Source organism: Erpetoichthys calabaricus, chromosome 15 (assembly GCF_900747795.2).
Source record: "Erpetoichthys calabaricus chromosome 15, fErpCal1.3, whole genome shotgun sequence".
NCBI lineage: Eukaryota > Metazoa > Chordata > Cladistia > Polypteriformes > Polypteridae > Erpetoichthys > Erpetoichthys calabaricus.
Window position 1 is genome coordinate 76,250,044 of NC_041408.2, and position 9,634 is coordinate 76,259,677.

Genomic DNA, 9,634 nt, shown 5'->3' on the forward strand with positions numbered 1-9,634 from the left:
GGCCCTGTGCATCAGTAATCGCTTTTCTAATATCCGGTTCAGCGAAAGTGAATTTATCCTCAGACAAACCCGAAAACATTCGGTACAAACACGTCAAACATTCTCCATCTTCTGGTGGAGGTTTGACAAAATCTTTAAAATGAAGAGGACACAGGAGCGCTATATCTGGAACCACTAAGCTAGCTCTTCATGTTGTTTCTGGAATCAAGCTGTAGCTTATAGCTGGCCATTCCTTCTGAACACCAGTCTCGGTTGTCCCACTCACAGAGGAAAACGCAGGAATTGTGTCCGCCTTGACTGCTGACCTATTAAAATACACAGAACATTCAGCTATATCCATCCATCCATTTCCCAACCTGCTGAATCCGAACACAGGAACACGGGGTCTGCTGGAGCCAATCCCAGCCAACACAGGGCACAAGCTAAAAATGTTGACAGGAAATTTTTTTTTTGTAATTTAGTGCCCAAATATGTATGTAAATCACATAAAATAATCAAAACATTTTTTTCATTGTGTATCTGTGTTATGATTGAATTTGCATAAAATGATGTTAAGATAATGTCCAAGCCAAGTTTTTCTTGATTGTAAAGTCAGGTTGATTACCACAACACAACTTGTTCTCATAAACCAAAAGACCATCTTTATGTTGTTACCGTCTTCTGTCCTTTTCTGGATGAAACAAACTTTTATCATTTGATTAAAGGAGACTTAGCTCTAATGTAAACCCGTACATTACTATAATTTAGTTTGCGTGGCTCTGTTACTGGCTTTTGGACAGTGCAATCAGAAATCCAATGTCACTCAAGGCAGATGGAATTATGGGCGCCACGGTGATGCAGTGGTAGTGCTACTGCTTTGCAACAAGGAGGCTGGAGTTCACGTCCCAGATCCTTCCTGCGAGGAGATTGCATGTTCTCTGTGTGTGGATTTTCACAGTCGAAAGACAACCAGGTTAGGTGGGTTGGCAATACTAAATTGGCCCAGCTGTCTGTTCACCGGTGCCCTCTCTAGGAATTGCTCTTGCCTTACTTCCGATGCATGCTGAGGTATGATCCCATGACCCTGCTCAAGAGAAAGCAGATTCAGATAACTGATGGAATTAACTTTCACTAAACTGTAAATCTATATATTAGTAAAATTTTGTTTGTGTGGCTATAGCTTCTCAACGATCCTGCATCGAATAAGCCGGTTTGAAAATGGATGGATGGATGGATGGCTCCATGACAGGTTGTTGAAGAGTGTGGTCAGAAATCCATTATCACTCAAGGCAACTGTTACTGCCTTCCTTTCTCTCCACCCTTCATACAATACCTCACCTCTGAGTTGTTCTTCTTTTTCCTTCTTCCATCCTGAAAATGACTCCAACATTTCTGACCTGCTCCGTACCCACTGACCCATCACCTGTGCACTGGACCTTATTCCTTCATATCTGCTTCTGTCCATCTCTCATTTTTTGATCCCTTACATCTCTTTGGAAACTTCTCTCAAGCCGTCTGCCGTTGAGAATCAAAATCCTGTCTCCCTTCTGCCATTCCTGTCCAAGACTCTAGAACATATAATCCACAAAAAAAATCTCCTCTTTTCTCTCTGACAACAATCTGCTTTATCATCTTCAATCTGTATTTCGCAAGGTTAAGTCAACTGAGACTGCACTGCTTTTGGTCACAAATGCTCTTAGATCTGATCAAGCTGTTTGTCTCTATTCTGTCCTTAACCTTCTTTGTCTTTCATTAGCTTTCAACATCATAAACAACTCCTTGCTTATCCCTTCCCCTGTAAACTCAAAAACTATGGTTCTACTTTGGATTGGTTTACGTTCTAACTTTCTGACCAATCCTTTGGCTTCTCCTGGTTTAACTCCTTTTTTTCTTCAAAGAAACTCTTCATAGATGTGCCTCAATGATCAGCCTTGGGTCGAATTCTCTTTTCTGTCTACATTCGCTCCCTAGGCAATATTATTTCTTCTTATGGCTTTTCCTACCATCACTATGCTGATGATACACTGATCTTCCTCTCGTTTTCGTCCAACAAGCCACAGGTTTCAGCCCATATCTCCGGCTGTCTCTGTGCCCTCTCATCATGGATGAAAGTTCATTGCTTTAAACTTAACCTTTCAAAGTCTGTAATTGCCTTCTAATTCTCCTTTCTCAAATTTGTCTCTAACCATTGCACTTGAAGATGTCACAGTGAGCAATCATGGCATGACTCTAGACTCCTCACTTTCATATTTGAACACATTTCTTCAGTGACCCAATCATGAAGTTTCTTTCTTTGTAGTATTTGAAGAACCCAAACCTTCCTCACTAATTATGCCTCTCATCTCCTTCTTCAGGCACTGGTCCTGCTCTATTAAAACTCTGTCCTTCCACGACTATCCAACCTCTCCAGCTCTTCCAGAGTGTAGCTCTTATATCTGTGTTCTCTGTTATCCCTTTCACTCCTGCTACCCCTCTGCTTCATTCTCTTCACTGGCATTCTGTTGCTTGAATGATCTAGTTCAAAACTCTTGCCTTGACTTATGGTTTCTCTGAATGGTTCTGCTCCTTATTGTCTTGAGTCTTTTTCCTGTTCATATATCCCTTCCAGAAGTCTCCATTCTGCCCCTACCTGTCTGCTGACTATTCCTCTGCATGTATGGACAATACAAACCAGCCGTATGAAGGGCAGAGTTGGTTCGTTTTTCAGGAGGCACTGGTCCTTTAATATGTATTGGTAGTTCACTGATGTTTGCTGTGGCCAGCTAGAGGACTAACACCTGAAATAAGAGATCAGAAAAACCATCTACATTGCACATCACACCAACAACTCACTAGAGGATAAGGGGAAAATTAGAGGGCATCATGACTAATGCTGTCCATCCTCTGCATGACGTGCTGTCCTTGAGATCCTTTAGCCACCAGCTTATCTCACCCCAGTGTTCTATGAGGCACTTCGAGGCTTATTTTTTACACAAAGCCATCACATGTATGTTCACAGTTACTAGTTAAAACAGAGAGATTGGCACTAGAGATGTTTCAGTTGATTTTTTTGCTTTTGAAAACAATATACTTCACATTCATTAAAAGATTTATGCATACACAGACTGCCTTGCTTAAAGTCTTCAGACCAATGACCAATGTTCTAATTTTAGTAATAATCAAATCCTACACTGCAATTTTGTTCTCTGGGATATTTTTATTTAAATATCCGAAACTCACAGTTTTTTAATTTTATGTTAGAAAAAAATTGACAATAAAAAGAAAATATGCTGTTGAAATAAGTACCGAAGTGTCATGGAACCTCTAAGTTTACACCAGGGATAAAACAATTGCCTACCGAAGATCTTAGACATTTTTGGTACCTTAAAGGAGGACTGGGGGTAAATCAGACCTCTTCTTCCTCCAGACTGTCCAAGGTGGAGCAGTCTCTGAGTAGGCTGTGGGTGAGGCTATGACAAATCGGGATAGACATCCCCTCCCTTTTTACCACAAGGCAGCTCCTTGCAAACCAAAGAGCATCCTTCACACAGCACATGAGGCACCATGCCTCCTGGATTTTTTAATGTGTGTGGGTGCCAGAAAAACATACTGTAAAATGTGAAGTACAGAGCGGTATAAAACATTTTCCTGGATATGTGATCTCTTAATTGTTGTTCCAGGACATCCAACAAGACCAATGTTATATGTCATTCTGAGAAGACGTGTAGGGATGTCTTTTCTTGAATGATGCATCACATCTCTATTTGCAGAAGCTCTTGGTATTGATCCCTCTGGATGGTCAGCCATGACAGGTCATTTTGTCTGTTGTTGACTCTGTTGGCTTGCCAAAGACGTTTTGCTGTGCGAGTAATGCACCTGTCAATGCTGTTTGGTTTTAATTAGATAATGCTCTTATTCATATGTACATTACTAAGGGGCTCTGCCCCCTGCTCGCTTTGCTCACCAACACCTGGGCGGGCGCTATGCGACAGTCACTTTGCATCTCTGCTGCTCACGTATGGGTAAGCGAATGTACTTTAAAAAGATTGTTATTTTCATGGGAACTATTACATATGCATAATAGAACTGACTATTTTACATTACAGCGAGTAATTAACCATAGTTAAAAATAGTAAAACGTAATAAATTGAAATAAAATTATGTTTCATTTTGCAGTAGAGGTGTTCATTGAGTTATACTGTACGTTTTCATTCTGTTTGGCTTTGAAATTAACACCCAAATACTTTTTAAACTTCTGTGTTTGATAAATCTGTCTTTCAAAACTATTATCACTGACAATTCATCACATGTTGGTTTATTATATATGCGACCTTGATCTTTTGGATTCATATAGAAACTTTGTCCGTGTTTTGCAGATACATTTTGTGTAAAGTGTGATACTTTTGGACATATGGATTTGTATCCATTATTGGCTGTAGAATTTCTAATATGTCCGATCATTTAACTCTTTTGATTCTATGTTGCATCGCTTCTCCGTGATCATAAATATAAACCTGACCGAATTGTGGTTTCTTCAAAATTAAACTTGTAGTAGCTTTAATTGTTGCAGGACCACAGATTCTCATAGCACATGCTCCTGAATTGCGTAAATCTGCGTTTTGAGCATTGAATGTTGCGAATGTGAACAGATTATTGTAGATTTGGATATTTTACCTGTAGTGTTTGTGGATTTCACTTTCACCAAACAGCAAATCTTTTAATTCTTGCAGATACATCCTCTTCATTGGGAAGAAACACTACTTTTCCCTGATGGCAACACAAATTAGACGATCTATAAGTCTCTGACTTAAACTTTAAAGGCGAACAATATCTACATACTTCTGTCATATCACCTATGTCCATATATTCGATCTCTTTTCGCTGTTCCGTTATTTCACCGAGTAATAAATTCCGTTTGTTAGCGCTAATGCGATCTTTACTATCAGTTTTTTGAGACTTTAGAATTTTACTACTTTCATAATCTCTAACCTGCTCTGCATGTGTATCACGCCAACATTTTTGAGCCTCTTTACGACATTCTACTTTGTCTTCTACTCTTTGTCTTTTATTTCCGACCCCGATTGGACCTGCTAGGTTTTCAATCCCACTTTGTCCGGGCTGATTATTACTTTCCTTATTTTCCGAATTTGCACTTAGATTATTATTGTTCTTTTTTAAATTGTTTTCTCTCCAACACTTTTTTAGCCTCTTTTCGATGCGCTGCCCTTTCTTCTTCACTTAGTCGTTGACGTGCCATCTAGAACGTATAAGAGTATTGTCCAAAAAGGGACTACATCGAAGGAAATGAATAGATTGTATATCTAAAAATACTGTCCAGAAAAGCTTTTAAAGTTTGAAACTGAGGACTTTCATAAACGACTTTAAATGAGGAAAACGTAAACATTTATAAGAGCAGAGAGCGCAGCAACTGTGTCTGACAAAAGCATTCACACGAATGAGAGTTGAGTGGACCATAGGCGTGTTTGAAAATGGTTGAGAGGAGGGCGGGACCTGAAAAAACCTCATGGCCAAAGTCTCATCTCGCTGGACTTGAATAATCAATTTAAAAAGTTGTGTCTTGTTCCAGCATTTTTTTTATATAATAGAAAGATATGTACACTGTGTATACTGCATGTACCCTGCATAGTGTTGTATTTTGTACTTGTGTATTGGCTTGCACACTGTCTTTACTGTATTGGATACTGTGTGTGGCTACTCTTATAATGTATGTTGCTGCTGGAGTGTGTATATTTCCTTCTAGGGGTGATAAGGTTCATTCTATCTATCTACTGTATCTATTGTATGTATCTGTCTGTCTATGAATAACCTTATCAAGCTAAATCTTTACATCCTTTATAAGAACATTAAATTATCCCAATGTAGCATATATTACTACCTATTACATACCAATTAAACTTTAACAAACCCAGTTTTGTAATTTTTGGATTGGACCAAGGACCCTTGAAATTGGGAAATAACAGCTTGCTTAATTAAGGTAGGAGTTCAATTATAGCCACAAAAGACCCTCAGGACTGAACTTGAGAACAACTTTGATAGTGAGCTTTCAATGATGACTATGATTGCAAAATATAAAGCCAAATGCATTAGTAAATAGAATCAACTGTGATTTCTCAAGTTTGGTCAAGCCTAGTTCTGGAACGTGGCAGTGTTTTATGTATTATTTGTGAAAAGTTCAGTCGAAGCTTATTACATTAGATAGTTATACATTTCAGATGTGCATTGCATCTGTCTGACCCAGGAGCGGATCCACTATGAAACTAATGAAGCTTAAGCTTCAGGGCCCCTAATCCCAGAGTGGCCTCAAAAGTGACTTTTGTCCATATTTCTTAAAAATTATGGGTGTCTACTGTATGAGAAGGGATTTTTAAAACCCCTACATGTAATGATTACATTTTTTAAAAATTTCTGGTGATCTGTTGTGGAACAACTCCTGTTATGCATGCGAGTTGGAAAACTTCTTCACAGGCTCAGTCAAGTTATTTAATAATCTGCCAGGATGAGAGGGGATGCTATCGCTAACACTGTCATATCCTTCTTTCTCCACAGTACCAAGAAGCCTTCTAGTGAAGGCAAATGACCCTGCCCCTTCCAGTTCAGCCTCCATAAAAGCCAGTTACTAATGCACCATCGTATATTCAGATCCACTGTAATTCCCAAATCCACCTGGTTATTATTGTTTTTCTGGGTAGACTGCTGACACAATACTTCTGACTCACAGCTCTCCAGATCCTGTATTTATGTTGGTTTTCTCTCACATCACAAAGATATGCAATTTAGACTAAAAATATGTTTATTCATTGGGTCAACATGAGTAAGTATGGCTGTGTATGGCAGTGCCCAGTGAGAGACCAATGTCACAATCAGGACTGGGTTCTACCTTACAGTCAATGTTGCCAGTACAGGCTCTTGCTCCACACAACCCCAAAATACAAAAAGCAGGCTCATAATATGAATGGAGACATTAATGAAAGTGTGAAAGCTCCCAGTGTGCCACAGCACCTTCTCTTTACTGTTTATTGGCCTATATGTTTATTTGCAGTACATTGATGGGTATTTTATTTGTAAAGTATGGACAATGTATGAGTTCTGCTGGTGGAACTTTAATTAACATTATGTCAAGTGTATTGCATATTTATGTATGCATTCATTAAATTAAGAATTCTTTTTTCTACAAAAAAAACACCAACTCAAGGAGCTTTCCCACATTCCTACATTGGCCAGATGAGGGTGTGCCCTGTGTTATACTGGAGCCCTGTCCAGTAGGAGTTCTCTTTCAAGTATTACTGGGTCTGGATATAAACAGACTACAATTCTGCCAATGCAAAAATCATTTCATGAAGCTGGTTAAATGGGTGCTACAGTTTGAATGAAACAAATTAAGAACTTATTTTCTATAGTGAGTGCAATCCCAAAAAGTGAATAAAATGTGATTGCAGTACATTAAATTATATTTTATAACTGAACTGTATGCAGATCAAGGGACTTGTGCAGGCTTACACTACATGTCACTGGCATGGATTGAACTGGCAGCCTTGTGAGTTTCAGTCCAATATTTTAGCAACTAGGCCACACGGCCTACCCCAAAACAAACTGAAAACCAGAAAAAAGAAAGTCAGAAGACTCTGAACGCCCAGTAATTAAAAGGAGTTGGCAGAGCTGTCAGGTTTGAGTGACTCACAATGGCATGTTTTTTTTCCCAGCTTCATGATTACAGTAAGTCAGTCCTAAAGGGTGTGTTGAATTTAATTCTTTACTGCTGACCCACACATTCCCTGCCTTTAGACATCCCTTTGTTCAAATAACAACATGAGAATGTATAACAACTGTGTTGCCGCACAGATGCTATTGGTTTGGAAGTCAGATATGTGATGTTGCAAATACAGTGATGCTATAAGGTTTTTCACCATTCCTTTAAAACATGTTAGTCTACTTCTCCTATGTCTGTACTGGCTATTTTATTGTCACATTTGTAGTCCCTGACTTGTGTTAAATGCCTTGTACTTTATACAGTTGTAGCAGTTGCACTAGGTGCTGCCCAGGGTGGGGGCACCAGCTAAGTTTTAGGACAATACACAAATTTTGCTGTCCCCCTGTTTAAATGGGAAATATGTGTAAAATTTGGTGGAGTTGTTTTTAACAGTGTGGGATTTGTGTAGCAGACAAACACAAGCAGGGGTATCCGTAACTGTCAGGGGTGGGGGAACTGACTAAATTTTTTCAACAAAGCATAGCCTACAAATAGGGAATCAGTGCAAAATTCGGCAGATATAAGTTCAATGGTTTGGATTTTCGTACTGGGTAAACATACAGATACATGCACATTCAACTTTAGGTACTCTATTAGATTTCTATTATCTTGTGCTGCAGTTTAATATCTTGCTATTATATAAAGTATCTCATAATGATGTACTCTGTAAAAAGTGCTATATACAGTAAGATAGAGTGGTTCCTCACAGATCCAGAGTTGCTTCAGAGTCCTGGGTTTGAATTCTGGACTGGAGAACTTGTCTGTGTGAAGTCTGCATGTTCTCCCTAAGTCTGCATGTTTTCTTTTCTTACCTATCCTTTGGGTTAATTGACGACTTGTCCAGTTTAGGGCAGAATGGCGGCTCTGAGACTAATGATCTACAATGTTATCTGGAAGGTTGCCAGTTCAAATCCATGTTACTGCCAAAAGAGATCGTACTCTGGTGGGCCCTTGAGCAAGGCCTTTAACCTGCAGTTGCTCCAGGGGCGCTGTACAATGCCTGACCCTACACTCTGACCCCAAGGGGTATGCAAAAGCTAACAAATCCCTAACATAAGAAATTGTATAAGGCGAAATAAAGAACAAAAAAAATGGTGGTAGTTTACATGAATGAGCCCTATGATTGCCTTGCGCTCAGTGCGGTCAGGAAGGCTTCCAGGTCCCTGTGACTCTGAACTGGACCAAGCAGATTTCATAATGGATGGATGACCATTTACTTATAGTCTTCCACTTTATATTTCATAATTTTATAAATAGTAACTGATACAAAGGCATGGAAATGTGCAAAAAAAACACCAAGATACAGTCAATTCTTTTTTATTGTTCTGTTCTATAGTATTTTCTCAGTTTTATTTCTACAAAGACAGACATGTTGCATTAATTAATAAATCTAATTTGGCCTTGTGTCTGTGTGAGTTCATGTAAGTGGGCCCTACAATGGTCATGTCCAAAGTTGCTTCCTACCTTCCATCTAAATCTTCAATTTTGTTGTTCCTTTGTAAAAGTGACAATGACAATAAAGATCTATCTATCTATCTATCTATCTATCTATCTATCTATCTATCTATCTATCTATCTATCTATCTATCTATCTATCTATCTATCTATCTATCTATCTATCTATCTATCGCTGCTGGGATAGGCCCTTGTAACCCTAAAGTGAAATTAGTAGGTCTGAGATCCCATTCCATGACTCATTATGGAACACTGTATTTCCATACACCAATCAGACACAACATTAAAACCACCTGTCTAATATTGTGTATGTCCCCCTCACACCACCAAAAGACATTAGCAACAGATATTTTAAGTCCTGTTAGTTGTGAGATGGGACCTCCATGTTTCAGACTTGTTTTTCTAACACTTCCCACAGATGTTCAATTGAAATCTGGAGAATTTGGAGGCCAA